The sequence below is a fragment of the Sinocyclocheilus grahami genome, unplaced genomic scaffold (genome assembly GCF_001515645.1).
Source record: "Sinocyclocheilus grahami isolate Dianchi unplaced genomic scaffold, SAMN03320097.WGS_v1.1 scaffold2762.1, whole genome shotgun sequence".
Classification (NCBI taxonomy): Eukaryota; Metazoa; Chordata; class Actinopteri; order Cypriniformes; family Cyprinidae; genus Sinocyclocheilus; species Sinocyclocheilus grahami.
The window spans coordinates 29,982-30,395 of record NW_015507940.1 but is presented as its reverse complement, the minus strand read 5'-3'; positions in this window follow the sequence as shown (position 1 = coordinate 30,395).

Here is a 414-nt window from a genome sequence, read left to right as displayed (position 1 = left end):
AAATAAACTCATATAAACACCCATTTCTAGCCAATTAAACCTTTTATGGCATAATTTCCAAGATCAGGATAAAATAAAATGAAAACTATGTCATGTCAAAAAGTGGCTTTCAGCAGAAAACAGGAACTCACCAGAAGCTCTTTGTACTTTGGCCTTTTTGACTCGTCCTTTGTAAGGCTGTTAGAAACAAAAAAAAGATTTAATTCAAGCCCTTGAGGGTCAAATGAATCATAAGCTCAATCTTGAGCTCTTGCAGTTGCTGTGAATGAGCAGCAGGAGGCGTCGTGTGCATCATGTGATCGCACAGTAAATCGGAGTTATTACATCCCGTCTGCGGAGTCAGCAAACTCTGAGAAAGAGGAAACGCTGGAGATCGCAGTGTGACTGCGGTCATGTGTGTGTGTGTGTGTGTGT